Below are 23,479 nucleotides of genomic sequence, written 5' to 3'. Positions count from 1 at the left end.
TAGTTTGCCTTCTCATCAACAGTGCAAAAGTGTTCTCCTTCCTCCACATCCTCACCAGCATCTGTTGCCTGTGTTGTTAATTTGGCCACTCTAACTGGTGTGAGCTGGTATCTCATTGTGGTTTTGATTTGTATTTCCCTGATAATGAATGATGTTGAGCATCATTTCATATGTCTGTTAGCCATCTGGATGTCTTCTTTGGAAAAGTGTCTATTTAAGTCTTCTGTCCATTTCTTCATTTCTTGATTATTTGATTTTTAGGTATTGAGTTTGAAAAGTTCTTTATAGATTTTGGATACTAAACCATTATCTGATATGTCACTTGCAAATATCTTCTCTTATTCCTTTTAGTTTTGCTGATTGTTTCCTTCACTGTGCAGAAGCTTTTTATCTTAATGAAGTAATGAGTGCTTTTTGACTGCAAGACTGTGTGTGAACACATCAACCTAACTTCTTTTGGTAGCTTTGCAGATATGGCTACAATCAACTTTAGGGCAGATTATCTTTAGCAAAATTCTATCCTCTAGCACAAGAAGAACACAATGTAAATAGTAACAGTAACAATGATTGTTGTTAACTAATTTGATAATACACATACAAAAATAAAAATAGTGATCATGTTGTTATAAAATGATTACTACGTTTCATACATCATGTTAAACCCTTCATATGCATTTTATTATTGGATCCTCACAGTTCACTGATAAGTCAGGTAATGTTGTTATGCCCATTCCTAATCATAAGGTAACTAAGGCACAGAGAGAAGTTGCTTGTCCACAGTCCTGTTGTGAATGGTGGAGTCAAGATTTGAATCTAGATCTGTCTGGATGCAGTAGCCTTTTCATGTGACACCCAGCCTCCCAAAACTGGGTTGTAGATTCTGTGGCATGTCATGTTAAGCTCTGTGTATTTAGCATCTAGAACATTACTTAGATGATAGCAAGTGTTGGGACGCCTGAGTGGCTCAGTTAGTTAAGCATCTGACTCTTGGTTTTGGCTCAGGTCATGATCTCATGGTTCATGAATTCAAGTCCCGCATTGGCCTCTGCACTGACATCATGGAGCCTGCCTGGGATTCTCTCTCTCTCTCTCTCTTTCTCTCTCTCTGCCCTGCCTCTGCTCTCTCTCTCAAAATAAATAAACTTAAACAAAATTTAAAAAGAAGATAACAAGTGTTTGATAAATATTTATTAATGAATCAATGACCTAACATGTATTAAGTGTCAGAGCGGCCTCCACAGTGCACAAGCTTTCAGATACCACCTGCCACGCTGCCCTTCTCTGGTATCATCTCTGCCACTGATCACTATGCTCAGAAGCCACATTGATGCAAAGGTCATTGACATAGGATTGGAATGGCCAGTGGCCCACTTTTCACCTAGTTTGAGCTACAACCTTTTTTATTTCCTCCACTTTGTCTACTTTCCAAATTGAATCCCCCTCTGGTAGGCAAAGTAAGTCTAAATCCCATTACTTTTTCTAGTATTCAGAGATACACCAGAGATTAAGGTTGTTTTTGGCACCTCCTTTCCCATTTTCTGGGCATGAAGCCCACATGGCCTGCCCCAATCTAGAAACTTGTATTTCCTTTAGCTTCTGGCGAGTGACCTAACCACATGATCAAAACCCAGGTTTGGTCTCGTGACTTTCTTTTCCTTTGGATAAGCTTTTGCTACATGTGACTGATGAGTGAGCAGGGCAAATGGTCACATTATCTTGTTTGAAAAGTGAGGCAAATCATGAGAGACTTTTGAATGCTGAGAAGAAACTGAGGGCTGAGGAGGGAGGGGAGAAGGGGAAAAGGGGGGTGATGGTCGTGGAGGGAGGCACTTGTGGGCAAGAGCACTGGGTGTTATCAGGAAACCAACTTGGTAATAAACTATTTAAATTAAAAAAATGAATAAACATTAAAAAAATAAAGGTTTAACAGTTGGGATACTTTTTTGTCTGTAACGAATACCTAAGTAATACTGACTTAAAGAATAAGGGCATGAGGCACCTGGGTGGTTAAGTCTGTTAAGCATCTGCCTCTTGATTTCTGCTCAGGTCATGATCTCATGGTTCATGAGTTTGAGCCCCCCACCAGGCTCTGGGCTGGCAGCATGGAGCCTGCTTGAGATTCTCTCTCTCTCTCTCTCTCTCTCTCTCTCTCTCAAAATAAATAAACATTTAAGAAAAAGAATAAAGACATTTATTAAATCACATGACAAAATGCCTGCAGCTACGGTGGTGGTTCCAGAGTCAGTTAATCAAGCAGCTCAATGATGTCCATGCTCTGAATCACCTTATCTTCCATTTCCTTGGTTTTCCCTTCATGGTCCCAAGATGGACCTTCACTTTGCAGAAGCTTGATAAGCCAGGTATTGTTGTTATGCCCATTCTTATGCATGAGGTATAGAGAGGATAAGTCGCTTGTCCATAGTGCTGCTGTTAATGGTCGAGTCAGGATTTGAATCTACATCTGTCTGGATGCAGCAGCCTTTTCATGTGACACACAGTCTCCCAAAACCAGACTGTAAATCCTATGACAGCAGGAACAATGCCATGTTAAGCCTTGTGTATTTAACATCTAAAGCATTACCTAGAAAATAAATAAATAAAACAGTACTTCCAAGATAGCAAGGGGCTATCACAGGTCTTCATGTGATACAACATGCAACAAAAGAACAGGGACAAATCTTTCCTAGAAGCTCCCAGCAGACTTCTTGGGAACCATTGGGTACCCAAACCAATTACTGCTCCTGACCCACCACCCTTCCCTGTACTGTGAATTTAAGCACAGTGCACCCTTTTCCTGTCCAGCTGTCATGACATAATAGAAAGAAATCAGGTATACACAAAAGGTTAACAGTCATCTCTGGGTGGTGAGATTTTTCTTTAGAAAATGTTGTACAGTGTACACGTACTACTTTAGAAAATACTTTATTTCAAAATAATTTCAAACTTATAGAATACTTTCCAGAAAAAGTGAGGAACCTCTATATATCCTTTGCCCAGATTCATCAATATTTAACATGTTGCCACATTTGTTTTACTAATTTCTCTTTCTATTATTTTTGGAACCATTTGAAAGTCTGCATATATCATTCCCTTTACTTCATAATATTTGAATGTGCATATCCTAAGAACTAGAATATTCTTTCATAGACCAATAATATAGTTTTAAAATTTAAGAAGCTTAACATTGATACATTCCTTTAATCAACTATTCATGTTTTAATTTTGTCAATTGTCCCAATACTGTCCTTTATGGAAATGTTTTCCTATACAAATCTAGTCCTAGATCATGTATTATTTGTCCTTTTTTAAATTGAAGCATAACTGACATATGGCACTATTATTTTCAGGTGTACAATATAACGATTTGATATTGGGATATACTGTGAGATGATCATCACAATAAGCCTAGTTAACATGCATAGTTACAGAATTCTTATTCTTATGATGAGAATTTTTAAGATCTACTCTCTTAACTTTCAAATATGCAACACAGTGTTATTAACTGTAGTCACCATGCTATCCATTACATCGCCATGACTTATTTATTTTAGAACTAGAAGTTTGTACCTTTTAACTCCTTTTACCCATTTTGCCCACTTTCATCCCTGCCCCTGACAACTACCAACCTATTCTTTGTTTCTATGAGCTTCTTGGGGTTTTGTTGTTGTTGTTGTTTGTTTGTTTGCTTTAAGATTTCACATATAAGTGAGATCATAAGGTATTTGTCTTTCTCTGACTTATTTCACTTAGCATAATGCCTTCAAGTTCCATCCATGATGTCACAAATGGCAAGATTTCATTCTTTTTTAATGGCTGAATAATATTCCATTGTATATATACCATTTTTAAAAAATCCATTCATCAGGGGGTGGACACTTAGGTTGTCTCCATATCTTGACTACTGTAAATAATGCTGCAGTGTACATGGTGGAGCAGATATTTTTTTGAATTAACATTTTAATTTTCTTTGGATAAATACTCTGAAATGGAATTACTGAATCTTATGGTAGTTTTTTATTTATTTTTTTGAGGAACTTCCATACTGTCTTCCATAGTGGCTGTAGCAATTTATGTTCCCACCAGAGGTGCTCCCACAGGAGTTCTCTTTTCTCCACATCATGGCCAGCATTTGCTCCCTCTTGCCTTTTTCATAACAGCCATTCTAACAGGTGTAAGGTGATATCTAATTGTGGTTTTGATATGCATTTCCAGTTACTTGGTGATATTGAGCATCTTTTCATGTCCCTGTTGGCAATCTGTATGTCATCATGGGAAAAATATCTATTCACATCCTCTGCCCATCTTTTAATCAGATTGGTTTTGTGCTATTGAATTGTATGAGTTCTTTAAACATATATTTTAGGTATTAGCCTCAAATTATCTTCCATTCAGTAGGTTGTTTTTTCATTTTGTTGATGGTCCCCTTTGCTATGCATAACCTTTTTAGTTTGATGCAGTCCCATTTTCTTGTTTTTGCTTGTGTTGCCTTTGTTTTGGTGTCAAATCCCCCAAATCATTGCCAAGACCAATGTCAATGAGGGTACTGCCTTTCTTCTAGGAGTTTATGGTGTTAGGTTTTACATTTAAGTCTTTAATCCATTTTGAGTTGATTTTTGTGTATAGGGTCAGATAGTGGTCCAGTTTCATTATTTTGTGTGTAGCTGTTCAGTTTTCCCAGTGCCATTTATTGAAGAGACTGTCCTTTCCCCACTGTATGTTCCTAGCTCTTTTGTCATAAGTTAATTCACCATAAAAATAACCATGTGAGTGATTGGTCTTTTTAATTTGCTTTCAACCTTTCTTTCTCTTTCCAGGCCACTGACACTTTTTTAAGAGTAGGCCAACCCTTTTATAGAATGTCCTCAGTTTGGGTTTGTTTGATGTTTCCTCATGGTTAGATTCAGATTATGCATCTTGGGCCAGAATATCACCTAAGTGGTGTTGTATCCTACTCAGGGCATCATATATGGAGGCATACAAAGTCTATCTGCCCCTTAATTATAATGTTAATTTTGATCACCTGATCACATCTGGTTTCCCCACTGATGCATGGTTTTTCTATTCATAAAGGAAAATGTCTTTTAAAACACTAATACATTATAAACAATCACATTACAATGTCTGGGAACTGAATTTACATGAAAAACTCTATGTCATGCTCTCTTGATTGTGCAAAGAAAAACTTGCTACACCCCATCATCAATATTGAATTTGAGAGACAGGACTGGGACTTTAAAGCATTATGTTTCAGAAAAGAAGGCTGAGGTCTGGAGAGGTGAAGTAACCTGCCCAACATTAGTACCAGAGCCAGGACTAGGACCAGAGTACTGTCCCTGATTTGCCACCCCTCCCACCCCACTGTAGCTGTGACCCAAAGTACAGCAAACGCTTTCCATGTCCAGCTGTCACCAAGAACTCCTTTCTTCAAAAGAAGAAATCTGATTCTCCCCTGCACTCACCTCCTTGCCATTCCACATTATAATATTCCCAAGTCTTTAGTCCGGACTCCAGATCTGCTCACATTAAAACACTATCCATGTTCAAACTGGAAATGGGCTTCCTGTTTTATCATTTAAATGAGTTACCTTACTCCCCAGTTATCTCCACAAACTCACTTCTCACCGCTCATGTTCACAGCTTGCAGCCAGCAAAAGAATGAGATAAAGCAGCCACACAATAGTATGTTGGATGTATTCCACAGAGGTGCCTTTGTGTCACTTGTGAGGAGAAGAGTAATGATTTTTTTTTTCCTGGCTAGAAACAGTCAACTGTGCTATTTTGAAATCTACCAAAGGCAGACAGTCCAAGAACCTATAATTGCAGAGAGGGGCCATCTTTCCTGGCAGCGGTATCCATGTGTGTAGGTTGTGAAACGCAGTACTGGCCCAGAAGTAGATCCCAGTGCCAGGAGGGCTGAGGTTTCAACCCTCTGCTATCATTTTACTAATAAATTTCCTGTATTACCATTTTATTTCATGATAGCAAGTACTGACCTTTCTGTGCCTCTGCTTCTCCTACTGGTGATAAGAAGAAACAGATACTCTTATATACTCACATGGGTATTTGTAAAGAAAATAAAAAATAATGAATGGAACAAATCTCAGAGGCTCTTCCACTTGCTGGTTGTCATGGGACTGTTGGGCTGAATTGTGTTTCCCTACCTCCTCCCTGTCACCCGCATTCATGGCAAAGACCCAGTGCCTACTACCTCAGAATGTGACTGACTATATTTGGAGACAGGCTCATTAGAGAGGTAATTAAGTTAAAATGAAGTCACTGGGGTGTGCCATAATCCTGAAGATCACGTGAAGACAAAGAAAGAGGGCAGTCATCTCCTAGCCAAGGAGAGAGGTGTCTGAGGTAACCAATCCTGCTGACACTTTGGTTGGACTTCCAGCCTCCAGAATTGTGAGAAAATCAATTTCTGTTGCCTAAGGCACCCAATCTGTGGTTTTTCATTATGTCAACTTTAGCAAATCAATACGGAGATCTTGGGACATATACTCCCCCTAGAAAGGATAAACTACATAATCTGTGAGACCCAGTGTAAAGGGGCCCCTTAAAATATTAAGAATTTGAAGATGGTGACAGTAGATAATTAAACCAAATATAAAGCCTCTCTAAGCGTGGACCGTGGGTGACTACGCATCTTCCCCCCATGAAGCGAGTTCTGCTTCTAGACTTCAGTCTCCTTATCTGGAATGTGGTGATAATACCTGCACCTACTTTAGGTTTGTTGAGAAGATTAAACCACATTTTAGGACTATGTTCTCAGAAAACAAAGGTGTTCAAAGTGTAGCATTAAATGTCTTGCTGAGGTTGAGTCATAGGATCACAAGAAAGAATAGCTTGTGGTTTCTTTTTCCTCTATGGTCAGTGAGACATTAGTCAGTGGGAGGGAAGAGTGTGCATGGGGGAGTGGGTCAGGGCATTTCTGAGCTGAGAGACTCCACTGGAGTGAGCAGTGAGGATTATTTGGTAATTTGCTTACTTATAGTCTTAGGGCCCCGGGTGCAGGGCATATGATTTCTTTCTCCTCTCTCCCTCCTGCTCTGTAGGATGCATGCTCCACTGGAAGGGGCATTTGGGCCCTGGAGCTTCCGAGTTGCTGTCTGACTTTCTGACAAAAGTGTTATTATTTCCACACATATGACTCTCTTATTCTATAAATAAATAAAGCTTTAGAAGGCAACTGAACACAACCCTGATGTCTAAAATAGGACAGGACAAATAAAGCTGATCCTTATAAGATTAATCCTCATTAGGAGGAAATTCAGAGGATTTTGAGTGGCATTTTGGAAGGGGGCGATTATTTGCTTTGACATATTTATTCCCTCCTAAGAGCATTTAGAAGCGAGTGCATTGAACAAATTAGAATAAAATGCCAACACTGACAACTTCTCAAACAATTACAGCATATGGAAATAATTTTTAGTCAACACATAAAGTTCTAAATCTTCTGCTGGTATTGCAGCAGATTTTCAATTTTTTGCAACTCCACCTCTGCGAAGGCAGGGTTGAAACTAGGCTCTTTCTTTTCTAACATAATGATGGAAGCACTGATTCATAATATCTGCTGAAGGCCCTTTTGAAACCAAAGCTCAGAGCCTTGCTAATGAACCCTGTAAGAAAGCATCACTGGGCGCCTGGGTGGCTTAGTAGGTTGAACGTCCAACTTCAGCTCAGGTCATGGTCTCGCAGTTCGTGTGTTTGAGCCCCGCATCAGACTCTGTGCTGACAGCTCAGAGCCGGGAGCCTGCTTCCGATTCTGTGTCTTCCTTTTCCTCTGCCTCTCCCTCACTCACTCTCTGTCTCTCTCTTTCAAAATTAAACATTAAAAAAAAAATAGAAAAAGCATCACCTGTCCTCATATGTATGGTCATTCTCACAGATGTACTCAATAAAATAAAAATGGGATTGATTGAGAAAAGTTTGTTTTTAATGAACAAGAAGAGGGTAGCAGAAGGGTGCCTGGGTGGCTCAGTTGGTTAAGTGTCCAATTTCGGCTCATGTCATGATCTTACAGTTTGTGAGTTCAAGCCTCACGTTGGGTTCTGTGTTGACAGCTTGGAGCCTGCTTCAGGTTCTGTGTCTCTCCCTCCCTCTGCCCCTTCCCCACTCTTTCTCTCTCTCAAAAATAAATAAACAATAAAAAAAAGAGAATAGTAGCATATACCCACATTTTTTTTCATTATAATTGGAATAAATCTAAACTCCTCCAATATCTTAAGTGATCTGGCTGCTGTTGTGAGAGGTGGGAGGAAGATAAAACAATATTCAATCTTCTTTTCTTTTGGCCTTTGCTCATGGCCCCTCTAATCATAGCCTCTTCATTCTAGTTGTTTAGGGAAGGAATGAGGGAGAACAGGGTCATGTAATTAATATAATTATATTTAATTAATATGTAATGATAATTGCATGTTGAAAACTAACACATTCTAAAATTCCCACAGTGTGTGGCAAAATACACCACCAAGACAGACTGAACCTGATTCAAAGTGAAGTCCTAAAGAAACATGATCAAGAGACAAACTCCATCTTGATCACCAGACCGTATCTTCAGAACTTCCACCTTATTTTGCAAAAAAAAAAGCACTTCACTTGGTTCCATTTATTTCAGGGAAGGTAAAATGCTCTCACATTTACGATCTGATCTGAAGACACAGTATTGGATTATTTCAAGTGTTCAGACTACCTCAGGTGATGGAGATTCAGAAGGAGACTATCTGGGGAATGAAGGAAATGCAGGAAATCACTGACCCCATCGATCCTCGTGAGAACTAGGGCACGGTTAAATATTCAACAGTAACTCTGCGTCTCTCATTCTTGTTAACTCAGCTTTTCTCAGAGCACATGCTCTAGTCCTAACTTGGGGTGAATCATGCTAGTATGTGACTTTGGGCAAGTTACCTAAGCTTTTGGTGGCATAGTTTCCTCATCTGGAAACAGACGTCACCAGGTTGAAGTTAATATATTTAAAGCATTTAAAATAGTATCAGAGACACAGAAATTAATGTTTCCTATGGTCATTATCATTTTGTACTATCATGCTATATTTCCTATTACCTCTGCAGTTATTTCCCCCTACTCTTATGGTATATATTGTCTCATGGTTCTGATTGCTGCCTTTTCTGCATGGGACTTTCAGCATCTATGTCTTTTTGCTTTGTTTTGAGTTTCCGGCTTTCTTCTGATCTCACTTAAAAAAAAATTTTTTTTTTTATGTTTCTTAATTTATTTTTGAGAGACAGAGAGAGACAGTGTTAGCAGGGGAAGGTCAGAGAGAGAGGGAGTCACAGAATCTGAAGCAGGCTCCAGGCTCTGAGCTAGCTGTCAGCACAGAGCTGGACGTGGGGCTTGAACCCACAAACCATGAGATCATGACCTGAGCCGAAGCCGGATGCTTAACCAACTGAGCCACTTAGGTGCCCCTGATGTCACTTTCTATACTTCATGCTTCTACTTACTCATCATGTTTCTGCTCATTGCCTTTTATCTATGTGCCTCCACTTCTTTATGCTTTATTCTATTCTCTTTTTTTATGTGCCTCACATTCAATGTCTTTTTTAAAATATTTATTTATTTATTTATTTTGAAAGAGAGAGAGAGAAAGAGGGAAGGAGGGAGGGAGGACACAAGTGGGGAAGGGGCAGAGAGAGAGGGAGAGAGAGAATCCCAAGTAGGCTGCATGCTGTCAGCACAGAGCCCGATGCGGGCTCTATTTTGTGAAGCACAAGATCATGGCCTGAGCTGAAATCAAGAGTCAGATGTTTAACCGACCGAGCCATCCAGGTACCCACCTTCAATGTTTTGAGAGAGAATTGTATGGGGCACTAAGTGACTGGTTAGTAGGGAACTCTGATGAGTTCCTGTGCTTGTCTGCTCCAGAATGTTTTCAAGTTTATACTTGACTGTGATTCAGGTGGAAATCTATGGTCCAATCAGCACTGTTCAAGGGTCTCGGGAGGTTGACTGAGAACTGTGTGTGTAAAGAACCATGTAGGACTGTGTCAGAAGGAAGCTGTGGGGGTGGCGGCATCCAGGGGTTTGCGGCTCCATTTCAATCTTTCCTTAGATTACTGTCATTCCATTTATAGATGATGAGGTGATCCTAGGTCTTATGTCAAGTGTCAGATATGTCAAGTGATCCTACGTCTTAGAACGCCGTGCTTTATTTAATTTTACCAGAGGTGCTATTTCTTGCACTTCCTTTTATTAATGGGTGATGATCTTTTTCAGAAACAGCATCTTGCAGTGTAGAAGGTTGTTCTATGGCTATTACACTATAATTAATTGAGAATTCAAACAATATAGGGTCAAATGGAAATTATATAAGGAGAAATAAGATAAACAAGGTTCAAAGCACTTAAAAGACATATACTAAAGTAATGGTTGAGACACTTTCTCCTTTTGCCCTTAATATCCTGGGTAGTTTAACAAAACACAGTACTAATTATCTTGTAATTCACAGGCTACCCAGTCAGCATCCTTCAAGTGAAAAGGCCTTTCTGGAGATAGAATCTGGAAGAGCCAGGGAAAGCAGGAGAGAAACTCATTTTTATAGGATTTGGGAGATAAGACGCTCTAACCTAAAGATTCGTTAATCAGCAACTTGTTTCAATTTGCCACGTCCCTTTAATGAAAGCATTTATTTAAACCAGTTGACCCATCCTCATTTTACATCTGTGTTGATTAAAACTCTTTCCTCGTGGGCCGCCTGGGTGGTTCAGTTGGCTAAATGTCTGACTTTGGCTCAGGTCATGATCTCACGGTTCATAGGTTCGAGCCCTGCATCAGGCTCTGGAGCCTGCTTCATATTCTGTGTATACCTCTCTCTCTCTCTGACCCTCCCCTGCTCTCTCTCTTTCTCTCTCTCTCAAAAATAAATAAAAACATTTACAAAAACCTCATTCCTCTTAGGCCTCTCAGAAGTTTCTGGGTTGAAATCTAACATGCCATTTAAGATGTAAATTCTCCTGAAGCAGAAGAATTCTAGTTAAGGATTAGGAGAGACTAAATAAGGTAACAGTAAATTAATGATTGTCCAGGTGAAAAGGTGAGTGGGGTAGAAATTAATGGATTAGTCTGAGGGATAGGAATCATATGTGGTGATCATCCAGAGAATAGGGTACATGACAATGTCAAACTGGGTAAATTTTGATTAGTAGTGAGCCGTGATACATTGTTTGAAAAATGAGCCTTACTAAATATTGTGGCAGGTGAAAATCAAGATGGCAGTTACTGGTTATGAACAAAGCTCTGTTGTTAAGTGAAAATGTTCCCAGGACCTCTGCAAAGGTTTGTGCATGGTGCATGTTGGTAGGAAGGAATGACAATGACTTGTCACCTGTGGAAAGGCCGGGCAGCCCCGGGAAGGGTCTGACCTGCTTGTGAAGAATGCTATGCTGACCATCTGCATGGAATGGAAAAGAAGAATTGCTGCTGTGCACTGAAAGGGCTGAATTGCCATCTTGCTGGCCTCTCTCAAGAGTGTAGGCACCAGACACACTTTTTAGGAAATTCAATTAACTGTGTTTGTAAATGGGGTTAACTGTTTAAGGGAATTTAATTTGTTTAGTTTAGCCTGTAATTGAACATTAATCAAAGATCATGAAAAGCCATAGTCTCTATTTTAATTAAGATTGTTTTCCATTTATAAATAGAATAATAAAATGAGTAATTGAATGGGACTGCGTTTTTGGATTTGCCTGGCAGTTAACCAGAGAATAATATGCATGTTCTGGGTTGCGAGGAAAGGGTGATTCAAATCAGACCCTGCTTGAAGCGATACACTGGTCCTATTTCTAACCTGTATGCAGGACATGGGCAGGAAGGGAGTGGGGAGGAGGGCTGGATTCATAAAGGATGTCAGTGATGATAGCTGAATAGTGGCTTAGGGTCCAGCTAAAGGATATTAAAATGGTGTCTGGGTTATCACCAATGCCATGCTTAGAATCAGACAGAATAAGCCGCAATTTCCTTTAGAAGGAATTCTAAAGCTAAGCTTGTTTCATTTGAATTTGGGTTCTGATTTATACCATGTGTCCTACTCTGTGGTTAGCGGTGGGACTGGGATAAGAACAGGCTGAGGCACCCATATCCTTTAAGTCGACTCTAGTAGAGTTCTTTCTGAACTTGTAAAGACCTAGCTCATAGCAGGTTAGGACTTTTAAGCAAAAGACAGCATTCATTCATTCATTCATTCAGTGAATTTTGGTTGAATGTCTGTAGGATGAAGCATAACTTTAGATTTCCTAACGAGCATAACTAAAAACAAATTGGCATCCTGCCCTCAGGAACTTATAGTCAGTGAGGGACATGAGCCATGTATAAAAATAATAGTACCATTGTTTTGCAGCACAAGACAGAGGAAAGTATGTTTACTGATGTCTTATTATGTGTCAGGCAATGTGCTGTCACCCTGCACATGACATCTCATCAAATCCTTACAACAATGCTGCGCAGCAGATTCTACTAGACATGGACAAACCCCATCATTCACTGAGGAAGGAATATTTTTTGGGAATATGGGTGCCAAGTCCTTCAGTTTGCACAGAAAATATGAATAAGAAGAGAAGTGGATGATTGAGCACAGAAAGGTAAGTTGGAGCCAAGATGTAAGGGCCTTTTGATGCCCCGAGAGAGTCTGGGCTTTGTTCCCTGGTAAAGGGAGATGTCCAAGCGTTTTGAAAGGAGTCACGAATGATCTGGACTGTGCTTTAGAGAAGCAGCAGCTGGAAGACTGTACAGACCAGAAGAGGCACATGATGTGCCCTCGGTGAGTCAGGTGAACATCCAGTCTCTGCACCTCAACAAGCTAAGTGGGGGATATGTCCTTGTGCCTGCACAGGCTTGGGGATGGGAGAACCAAGAGTCGGCCTGTTCCCTGTTATTCTGGAGGGCGGAACTGAAAAAGGGTAGATTGTGGACAAGCCATGCTTTAGATGTATAAAGAAAATAGAGCTTGCAGTCAGAGACCTTGCTTTCTGCCCCACTTCTGGGTATTCTGGAACAATTCACTTACATAACTTTGCTGAGTCTTTGATTCCTTATCCAAACAAAGGGCTAATAACATGCACCTTAATGAGTGGTTATGAGAGTTAAATGAGACACAGGACCGAGGTCTTTAGAGGGGAACGTCAAAAACAGAGGATCGGCTTGCTAGGAGAAAGACCTTGAGTAGTGGGCTGCTCTCCTAGTTTGTATGCTCCTTGTTGCCAGGCAAATCCAAGCAGGGGCTTTCGAGGCTACTTGTGAGAAATGCTGTAGATAGAAGGGGTTCTTCCAGCCACTTGGTGCATTACATGACCTTTACAGTCCATTTCAAGTTCTATTTTTTGTTACTCTCTGCAGCTTTTCTCCCGCTTTCAAAGTGTTCCTCTCTCTACTTGTACCCCATAGTGTTAGTATCTGGTACAATTTATAGGCACTAAAGGTAAGGCTCGCCATAGGAATAACTAGGCATAAAATAGACATCTAGACCTGCAGAAGCTCATTAGTGTTGAAACCACAGGAGTTGTAGATGCACTTTTTCATGAAGCCAGCTAGAATCCAGGATAATGGGTGAAGTCCGGCTATCTTCTCCTCATGCATCCTATTTCACGTCTGCTACATTACTGTTATTCTTTGGGGCTTCTCCAAGATACCCAGAGGCCAGTGCTAGACATATGTCTTTTTTTTTCTTTTGTTTGTAAATGAAGCTTTACAGTGAAGCCTAAATGTAGAACAGAGAGAGGAGCTGTAACTCTTGTTAAGAGGGAAAGGGTGGGGAAGCAGAAAGGAGGCTGAAATCTTGCCCACTGGTTCCTTCCTCACCCATTCTGGAACCCCTGGTTTGAACACTACTGTTCCAGCCCAGGCCTGTTTTCAGCTTTCCTCTTGACTCTTTTGTTTTCGGACTCTGATGGCAGCTGTTATCACTCCAGCTGCAGAGGGGATGGGAGGCGACTTCCTGTTATTCCATCCTGCCATCCCTGTGGGGGTGGGACATTCCCTCCCCCGTCTGCTGCTGGGTGTAGCATGTGAGCCTGGACGCAAATGCAGCTATCCTAGGACTGAGTCTGAAAGAATGACCGGTAGCCACCTGGTCACAGTTGGAATGCATTTGTGGAGCAAAGCAGACAACAGGCCCTACTGACAAGTGTGTCCCGACTGAGGGGGCAGGGAGAATTGTGGTTCTGGCTGTGAGATTATTGGGGGTTTGGGTGCAATAAGGAACGGACAGGGGTTAGGAGCGACATGATTCATTTTTGAGTCTTTGAATTGGGTATAAGGAATACAAAGAGGATTAAGCATGGAGCTTGCTTAACACTGCGGGAAGATAAGGAAATACATAAAACTGGACATATTTACCCATATGTTTATACCTCTGTACAATCTCAATAACCCTTACAATAACTTTTGATTATTATCAGCCCCATTTTATAAAGAAGGTGACCCAATTTTCTGATGGATGTTTTAGTGTCTTGCCCAGTTATATGGCAAGTAAGTGCCAGAACTGGGCGACCCACCCCCAGCCCTTTTTCTGTTCACTGTAGCACACAGTGAGGACTAGGACTTTAGTTAGGCTCTGAGAAAAGAGTTAACACAGAGAAGAGCTGGGATTCCAGGTAGGCCAGAAGGGGAGAATCAAGCAGCGATCTGCGAGTAGACCAGTGGACTATAGCAGAGGGGTTCCCAGGAGTGAAATGGGAGAGAAGGTGGGAGAGGTAAATAGAGGCCAGGTTGGGAGAGTTTTGAATGGCTCCTTAAGAATTGTAGGGAAAGGAGGTCTGATTCAGAGGGGAAGATGTTGATGGCAAAAGCAAACAGTATTTTAGAAAACTCATTTGGTGGTGATGGATGCATAGAAAAACACAGAGCCGGGGGAAAATGAAGTCAGAAGTATGTTAGGAGGTTGGAATAGTATAGGTCTGACAAATAGCACAATGGTATAATGGAAAGTGGATCTGTGAGAGCAGAAGTCAGGGTCTGCAGATTTTTTTCAGCGTTACAAGTGTTTCAGAGTGTCCATTGTGGGCAATCACTACTACAAAGGAGAAAATGGTTTGGGAGTCAAATGGTTCTTGGTTTCAAGCCCAATTCTGAATGTTGTGAAGTAATTTACTTCTATATAATCTTGCTGAGCCTATGATTCCGTATGTGAAGGCGGGGTTAGTGACACTTTGCAGATTGGTTCTGAGGATTAAATGAGACACCGTGTTTGACTCTGTGCATCCACCTACAATTTTTGGCAGAATGATGAAATGTAGGAGATGTTGTCATCAATCAAAAAGCAAACAATACAAACCAGCAGAAAGCCAATACTTAATTCAGTGTACATCTAGAAGATAAAGGATACTAGGCTATCTGTATCTCATACAAATAGAGCCACAGTTCACCATTCAGTTCTGTCTTGGATCAGATATTACATAAATGGAAAGAACCATCTCCCAATAATCATTCTGTTCTGTTAGCCAAGGGGATTATACAGCATGATACCCGTCAGGGGTAAATGTTAGTTAATTCTTAATTGATAGCTCAGCCACTGCAATTGGCTCCATTCAACAGTAATTATTCTCATGTGGCTTGTTGAACTCAATTGCGAGATTCCCCTCCTCCCCTCCCTTTTCAGTAGTGCATGAAAGCAACAGCCTTAAGGCACCTAAAAAGGTAAATAGTAATTTTTCTTACTTCAGAGATCCTTTTTTTTTTTTTTTTTTTTTTGTCCGAAGCTCCTGTGGTGTGATTTTCACCGCTCAAAGCAAAAGCAGCACATGGCTGATAACGCCACTGGTTAACAATTCTGAGCTGGGTCGCGGTTTCTCATCCAAACCTTTCCGGAGCTTTTGAAGTTCTAAATTCCCCACCTAAGGGAACACCCCGCAGCCCCAAGATGAAAGGGAAGAAGAGGGAGCTGGCGTTTCCTTTATTTGCATGACTTACAGCTAGCCATTTTCTGCTCCACGCGCCGCGGAACTCGTACTTGCCCGTGACACAGAGGCAATTGTTTTTCCTCAAAAAGGGGGCTGGGGTGGGTTAGTTTCGTTTCCGATCTGGAACGTAGTAAATACCCAGGAGAAGTTTAAAACACGATCCGCAAGGTTCTTGCCCATACCATTTACTCCCTTTTCTTAGAGATAGCTGGAAAGGCAGCATTTTTTTTTCCACCACCACCCACTCCCAGCCCTAGTGTAGCTCTGCGAGGAATGTATAAAATTAGTTGACTCCTCTGAGTGACGGTCTCCGGGCCCAATCAGCGGGCGCCCGGGCGCGGCCGACCCCGCCCCCTTGCGAACGCTCTTTGGCTAATTCCCGCAGGGAGGGAGGAGAGAAGGCGAGTGGGAGGTGGGAGGGGGAGGTACCTGGAACTGGGAGTGATGTCAGCTCCCAGCTCGGTGCCTGCCCGGATTCCTGACATGGTGTAGGGCCGAGCGGGTGGGGAAGGCGGGAGCGGGACGCGAAAGGGTTCGGGCTCGGAGCCCGCGGCGGGGCCACCGAGCTGGGGCTTTGAACTCGGACCGAAGGTGAACCAGAACTTTTGGAACTGGCGCCCGTGGCTCTCTACCCCCCAGGTAAGGGCGTTTGGCTCCTCTCACAGACCGGAGGGAAGTGGCACCGTTGTGCGGTTGCAGCTGGGTGTTGCAGCCGCTCCTCCTCTTCCCGGGTCGATTTCCTTTCCAACTCACTTCTGTTTTCCCGGGGGAACGGGAACTTTTTTTGAGCGGGGAGGCTTACGCGGGAGGGTTGACTCCTAGGGCTCCCAACTAGCTTCCATGTGAAAAATACCTCAGGATGGACGTGTAAGGTATTGTCTGTGTCTCCTTAGACCCCCCACACCCTAGTCTCCCAGCAATACCTGAGAACTCCAGTTAGAGAAGTGTGGGGGTGGGGGGGGGGTATTTAAAAATGTCACAAAAAGTTTATGAAATTTCGACCCAAAATTACGCTTTTTGAGAGAGAACGAAAGTTTTGTATTTTTTTAGTTTCCTTGTGGCTTGTTACATGTTGATTTAAATGAAAGAATATCATCGTTATTCTTAATATTCTTATGTACCAACGTAAAAAATCCCCTTAGAGAGCCCCATCAGGACAGGATGTGAGAAATTCACTTGGGGTGTAGTAGTTATGAGCTGTGGGAAAACTCGTCTCTTGGGGGCACACTTCTAAAACTCCCAACTCCTTTCACTCTGACATTTTAACTGAGAATCCCTTTCATTGCCAATTTTGTGATCTGGAGGGGTTAGAAAGACTGCTGAGACTCTTCAGATCTGTTTTCTGTGGCTGCTTGAGAAAGGGATGAGGACTGGTAGTTGCGTTTTCAAGGATCATTTTTACAGAAGAGAGTTTTAACAGGGAAATGGGGTGGAAGGTGTGGCATCCAAACTCTTAATTATAGGAGCCTGGGTTGGGACCCAAACAAATCCTTCCTTTCAGTAAGAAGTGCAGAGGGCAGTAGAAGAACTCAATTTAGTATCCAAGTTTGGTACTTAGGAAAAACAATTGGCTGTTGGGAGGAAAAGGTAGTTTGAGAAGTGGCAATAGAGAATTCTAATTTTTTTGATTTCCTGTTTGAAACCCCTTTTCCTGCTTGGAGATCTTGTCTGTGCCCAGGTCACTAACTGGCTGTGGTGGACTTTCTGGGGAAGAGAATCCCATAAACTGATTGAGAACCCTCATTTATCAGTGCTTAAGTCTCTTTTGGAGAAGGAAGAAATAAAAAAAAACGTGGGCTGAGACTTCTGAGTCCAATTTCCCTTTTCATTCACCGCTGTCCCTCAGCTGTTGCCAGGTCAGGTGTGAACTTCATCGTGAGGCAAAAGCTGCATCCCAGGTGCCTTGAATGGAAGGGCATTTCCAGGAGGGGAGGAAAGAAAGAAGCCACATTACCTCTAGTAAATCCAGTTAGAGAAATAGGGAATATAGGACTTCATAGATGAGGTTCTCCATCTTTCTAGCCAGATGTCAGTCATATTTCAGAGCTAGAGAGAAGTGGTTTGTTTTGCTTTTGTTTATAAAATACCTAGACCTGTATTCTTAGTTCTTGAAAAAATTAGTACAGGATGGATCAAGAGCAGGCGGTTTGCAAAGGGAAGGTGTGTTTTATTGAAAAGGTCAGAACATACTAATTTTGGTTTGTGTTTTGGGGCTAAGAAGTAGCAATTGCTTAATGGCTCTGAAATGGTGGTGAATATGTCTTTTCTATTTATGTTCTATAGGAAGTACATAAAACATACTGTATTTTCCACTGTACTTTTTCAGTAGGAAAGAGGAGGTAATGCGGAATTTCTGTGACTAGTGTGAGCTCACGGGAGCCTTGGTTGATAGACTGTTCAAACTGCAGTTTTTAATAACCAGTCCAGTAAGAGTATCTTTATGATGTCCTGATGTGCCAAATTCAGATTTATGTTTTCTTTCCAGGAAGCTGGTCTTGGCTTCGGGACTTGAATATGGAACACTTTAAATTTCATTCCCAGTTTAATAACACTAATTTTATGTACCAAGTTTTAATCAGTATTTATTTCTCTTTGTGTATAAGGCACATGTGGTATAGTAAAATACAGTACTTTTAATGGACAAAATATGAAAGGTATTTGAGTTATTAAGAAGGGTAGTATCAGGTTTTGGTTAAATTCTCTTTAACCAGCAACTGTCATAATTCTGACAGCTACTTAAAAAAATAGGATAATCTGGCCTTTGTGGGCAAATGTTAAATTGAAATGTAGGGTGCAACGTAGTTCCAGACCAACAGTGCCTAATTTCAAGGGCATCATGGATGTTTTTTGGAAACAAGTTCAGCGAGGGAGAGTTTAACTGCTTATCTATGTAGTCTTTTTGTCACTCACTGTCCCAGCATGAGATAAATCAGAACAAGATCACTTTTTCCCTGTTACCGACTAGCTGACTCCTTTTTAAAACGTATTTTCCATATATAGGAAATACTTATATTTTTATAGTTAATGTAGATTCCTTTGGCAATTTGTTACATTAAAATGAACTTTCTGGGTTTTTCATCTCCCATTTAAAAATGTTCCTAATTCTCAAATAGCACATTGTTTAAACTGTTAACTGAAAGAAGACCTCATTCATCTGATTCTGCCTTTTCCAAGATATTATTACATGTTTCCGATCTGATTTGAATTACCTTTTCAAAACATTGAATGAGCGAATTAATGACTATTCATTCACATTTGGGTGTGTATCTCGATTCCTTATTAAATACTACTTGCAGGTAGAACCGTAGGCCAAAGATATTGCATAATGATGACCTTTTTATTCCCAGAGATTTCCCTAGAAAGCTCTATTAGTTCTGAAATTAAGAAAAAAAAATAGTCACAGTTGAGCAGCCAATTATGAAATATTTCAGGGGCCTGGAATTTATTCCTTTTTTTTAACCATGGCTGAACAGATGGGTGTAAGTATGAGATGCAAAGCTGCTAAGATTAGTGACCCTGGGTGTTGTTTGGGGATAAATGGAACAAAGTGTCTTCTGGCCAGCAGTTCCCTTCAACGAAAGGTTGATAATGTCACTGTTAAATCAGTCATCACACCGTCCAAAATGGACACTATTCAAAATCTGCTCTGGGTTTGTGTGGTTGCATTTGTTTCTTAAACTCCTCACAGTGCATGTCAGAGCCTTTTTCCTAGTCAAAAAGTGTACAGCTTCAGTCACATATATTACAACTACAAAGACTGATGCTTTAGTAATTGGAGGTAATGGCCTAAAAAAACTTAGCTGAACCTGGCCACCCTACAAGAAAACAAAGACTCTTCTATTTTACACTGTTGACTTTAAATATAGTCATTGATGTCAGTTTGGCGTAAGTTGATAATGCTTCAAAAGGCCAAGTGGTGAGGATTACTTTTGCTTCAGTATTTTTTTCCATTTTGAAGGATCTAAAACACCAAACAACTGGATTTTAGATTAAAAAACGGGCCCTTGTGGAAGTTTTAAGTTGGCACACTTGTTAGGCACTTTTGTGGGGGGGAGGACAGTCTGAGTGAAATGTGTACCAGTCTGGACCCATTGAAGAGCTTCTATTTCTGATATGTGGGTTTGGACTCTGAGGGGTCCCAGTGGGAGTGTTGTCACAGTTTGTGACTGGACTTCAGTTCTGTGTCTCCTTAGAACTTGCTGTGACTCACATTTTGACTGGCCCACATGCAAATCCTAGTTTTTGTTGGCGAGTGTAACGTGTTCAGAATAGAAAGATCATTTGGTGGTTTCTGTACAGTGGTGTACCTAAAAATGTCCATGACTGAAGAAGTGGTACAAACTCGAATTGCATTCAGTGTCACTCATTCTGGCAAAGGCTCATGTCTCAACTATGAATCTGGGAGGAGAAAGATGAAATCTTGTAACGTTTGGGGCTGGCTGTGGATTTTAGGAACACCTTCTGACCTCTAGAGTAAGTCTAGGTAGTTTCACCTCTCCTTTAATTTAGGGAAATCAAGCATTTGATACCAAAAACAGATGCAAGTTGGAGAGAGCAGGTGTACTGTTCTTATATGTGTGTGTTAACAAGGTCAGACTTCATTTTACCTGGTAAGAGAGAGCAAAGATGCAAGGCTCATTCCTTTGTGGCCCAGTTCTTTAGGCAAGCAAGGTGGTTCTTGGAAAGAAGTAGGTAGGCCCATTGGGAAGTGTATTAATTCTTTTGTGCTATGAATGTAAAGCTCTACTGTATCACAAAATATGCTTATGTTATCTTCTATCTCTGTGCGTTGGACCTAGCTCACTGGATCTAGTCCCTTATTTGCTGGCTCTTTAACACCTTTCTATAGTGTTTTGTAGAAATGTCTTCTCACTACTACAGGGTTTTATGAGGTTTTTGTGAGGAAAGTTTATGGAGTTTACTTTCTTTACAAGAAAGTGAAACTCAGGCGAAAACTTTCGGCCTGCTTTAGCTTAATATTATAACTTGTTAGTTTGGCTGCAGTTGCGCAGAGGATGTTTCTGCAACCATTTTCTTTCTCTAAAGATACTGCTGCTTGTAACAACACATCGTAGAAAGTTTTATTTTGTTTGAATCGGAATTTGCACACGCTCTATTTCTTCTTATGAATGATAGAAAAGTCTGATGAGCCTGTAGGTTCCCATCTGTATTAGCTCTGGGAAGTGAGTGTGTCGGAGGAGGGGAAACAGTGAGGACTCAGAAAACACTCTGGTTGAACCTGTGAGTTGGTCAGGATGATGTGTGTGAAGTCACCTGAGTCTCAGTGTTTTTCCTCTGGATCAGCTGCTTTGGAGGCTTTCACATTCTGTCAGCCCCCACTCCCATCAGTCTGTGACTCTGCACAATCAGGAAGCTTCTAAGCATGGAGTGAAGGTTCTTTCATTGCTTTTTTCTCTCCAGAATACCTTGACTCTCTAGGATGCCTTGTGCTCTATCTACATCACCCTCTGGGGCAGACACAGCTAGATGCCAACCAGAGCCCTTCCTACCCATCTCTTCCCTACAGCTAACCTCATTTTGTTTAATTTACCACCGTAAAAAAAAAAAAAAAACCCAAAAAACGAAAACTTAATTTTTCTAGAAACCCTTGCAGGGTGTCTAAGTGCTGTAGTCCTGGCCAGTGAGACGGAAGTAGGTGGGTAGGGCTCCTACACACTTTTAAAAGCTTTTACAAGGGATGGCCTCTGTGAGCGTCCCTTTTACTTTTTGTACATTTTCCTCCCTGGAATAGGAAGGCTATTTTCTAAGTGGAGAAGCCATCTTGTGACCACAGACTAGAAGCTCAAGGGTTAAGCAGGCTGAGAAGCTGATGGCATCATGGAACTGCTGTACCAGACCTTGTCTGCCCATTTTTTGACTTTTTGTGAGGAAAATAAAATCTCTATTTGGTTAGACCACAGAACTTGGGTCTCTTACTTGTAGCCAAATGTAATCCTCAGTCTAAATTTTAAAAAGTCATAGTTCATCTTTTCTCTGTGAATTGAAAGGCAGCATTCTGTATGACAAAATAGAGACGAAAATGGAGCAAATTGACCCTCAGCTTGAATCCTGGCTTTGCTATTTATTATTACATTCTTTTTAAAATTTTTTCTTAATGTTTGTTTATTTGTGTGAGAGAGTGAGGTGGCGAGGGCCAGAGAGAGAGGGAGACAGAATCTGAAGCGGACTCCCGGCTCTGAGCTGTCAGCACAGAGCCCGATGCGGGGCTTGAACTCACAAGCCTTGAGGTCATGACCTGAGCTGAAGTCAGACATCTAACTGACTAGCCACCCATGTACCCTGCTACTTATTACATCCTAATATTGGCAAGTAACTTCTCTGAGTCTCAGTTCTCCTGTCTTTGGTGGTGGTGGTATGATGTTTGTCTCACAGAACTTTTAGAAATAATTTAGGAATAATCAGAAATTATTAATAGAAATAATAGTGGAAATATGACATATAGATTTTCAACAAATGGTGGCAGCTACTGCTGAGGGAGAGTGTAATGGGAGCCTGAAGAAGAAGAGGCAAGAAATTCTTCTAGTAGGTTCTCAGTAAGCACAGATTGAAGTACTGAATGGTAGGTTAGCTTTACACCTGCAACTGCTTGACTCTGTGTGTTTGCATTAGTTCCAGCACCCTGCTCTTACCCTCAGTCCCACCTGCCTGCACCAGAATATTAGCTCTTATGTCTCCCAACATTGGGTGAAAAAGCAAAGGATATCTGATGAGAAATTTATTAGTTATAGCCTAGGTCATCAATCAAGGGTGTTGGGCTCCAGAGTCAGACAGATGTAGATTAAAAGGCTTTGTCCTTATTGGCTGTGTGATTTTTGTCTTCTGTGAAGTGGGAATAATTGAGGATGAAATAAGATATTACATGTGTGTAAGCAATGCTTGGCCTTGGTGTGAGGTCCTCTTGAAGATGTAAGAACAAAACATGGCCTTTACCTTGAGAATATTCATTTAAAGGAGAAGGCCATCCTTACACATAACCGCAATAAAAAACCAACTTAGAATACTATTTAGCTGTTAAAATGGTTGAAAAAAATATGTTGACTTATGCAGATGCCTATTGTTATATTAAGAAAAACAACCAACCACACATGTATAGTTTATATTTGTCAGTGCATGAAAAATTGTTAAATTAAGGGGTGATCTATGGGAGGTTGATTAACATGGCAGGGAAAACTAAAGGGGTTTTAATTTTTTTTTAAAAAAGAAGCATAGTAATGTTTATTTTGCAACACGCAAGCATTACTCCTGAAATTTAGAAAGTATTAAGGTTTAAAAATTGATTTGCTAGGCCTTTTGGAGGTAGGTGTGGGAAGAGTGTGCTGTGAGGTAGATGAGCCACTCAAATGAAAGGTTGGGTTTGGTGGGGTCCAGATAGAGGAGGTGGGATCTGAATGGTCCTTGAAGCAGGCGTAGGAGATTTTGAGGCAGTAGAGGGGGGAGATGAGCACACTGGGGTTTGGAGCAAAGGTAGAATGTAGTGAGATGAAGTTTAGAGAAAGATAAGATATAGAGATCAATATTAAGAGAGGTAAGAGGTAATGGAGCCA

At 41.0% G+C, this 23,479-nt stretch overlaps 1 protein-coding gene and 1 long non-coding RNA gene across 12 annotated transcripts in view; one reads left to right on the top strand and one right to left on the bottom strand.

The window, feature by feature from the left end:
• Positions 1-2,173: 2,173 nt before the first annotated feature.
• LOC115303420 lies at positions 2,174-3,699 on the bottom strand. The gene is made up of 2 exons (XR_003914043.1): positions 3,627-3,699; positions 2,174-2,522 (listed from the first exon to the last, which is right to left on the bottom strand). It is a non-coding gene; the product is annotated as an uncharacterized LOC115303420 (long non-coding RNA).
• A 12,685-nt stretch (positions 3,700-16,384) lies between these two features.
• PPFIBP1 (PPFIA binding protein 1) overlaps positions 16,385-23,479 on the top strand; it is a 172,197-nt gene continuing 165,102 nt past the window's right edge. For all 11 annotated transcript variants that reach the window (XM_029953376.1, XM_029953385.1, XM_029953384.1 and 8 more), the window contains exon 1: positions 16,385-16,553. The gene's annotated coding sequence lies outside the window, so the exon portion shown is untranslated. The remainder of the gene's footprint in view (positions 16,554-23,479) is intronic.

Source organism: Suricata suricatta, chromosome 10 (genome assembly GCF_006229205.1).
Source record: "Suricata suricatta isolate VVHF042 chromosome 10, meerkat_22Aug2017_6uvM2_HiC, whole genome shotgun sequence".
In the NCBI taxonomy this organism is placed as follows: Eukaryota; Metazoa; Chordata; class Mammalia; order Carnivora; family Herpestidae; genus Suricata; species Suricata suricatta.
The sequence above is the reverse complement of the archived record's forward strand: the minus strand, read 5'-3'. Positions and strand labels throughout refer to the sequence as shown.